The 686-nt window shown below is 30.6% G+C and overlaps 1 protein-coding gene across 5 annotated transcripts in view; it reads left to right on the forward strand.

Moving 5' to 3' along the window:
- Positions 1 to 686, forward strand: part of LOC109487836 (carbonic anhydrase-related protein 10-like) — a 181,495-nt gene that overhangs the window by 143,946 nt on the left and 36,863 nt on the right. The gene's annotated exons all lie outside the window — the stretch shown is intronic.

Consider the following 686-nt stretch of genomic DNA (forward strand, 5'->3'; position numbering starts at 1 on the left):
TTCACCACAATATAGTTCAGAAAACCCACTACATTATAAGCATATTTAATAGATAACTCTTAGTGTTTGATGCTAAAAGTGTCATGTCTATTTGCCTGTCCATGTCCCTTGTATTGAAATCTTGTTGTACCATTAGATTTCCCCTGTCCTTGGTACTGGAAGTTTATCACTTTGTTGTATGTATCAAACAGTGTGCTGTACTGCAAGTCTGTAACTCTCAGACTGTCCCTGGTGCTAAAAATGTTCCTGTCTCTTGAACAGCAAATCTATTATTTTGTTCACTGTCCCTGTCCATAATGCTGAATCTACTATTGTCTGTTGAGCAACTCCAGTACTTTTTGTAACATTCAGACTGTCCTTGGTCTCTTTGTTTGTTTGTTTGTTTGTTTGTTTATTTAGATCTCCATTAGTATGGAAGTCAACTCCATACTATTCTTCCTGGAGTCCACAGCATTAAATGAAATAATAATAATAATAATAATAATAATAATAATAATAATAATAATAATAATAATTGCTTTTAGCAATGATAATAAATAAAACATACAAATCATACTGAAATTATAACAAACTTTAAACAGAATCAATCAAAGAGAAAAAAAAGGGAATTGGAGATCAGAGGTCAAATAATAGAAATAATATGTATGAAATGAAAGTAATAATTGATGTACTTTCCAACAAATACA

This window comes from Branchiostoma belcheri, unplaced genomic scaffold, assembly GCF_001625305.1.
Source record: "Branchiostoma belcheri isolate BF01 breed outbred unplaced genomic scaffold, Haploidv18h27 scaffold9, whole genome shotgun sequence".
NCBI lineage: Eukaryota > Metazoa > Chordata > Leptocardii > Amphioxiformes > Branchiostomatidae > Branchiostoma > Branchiostoma belcheri.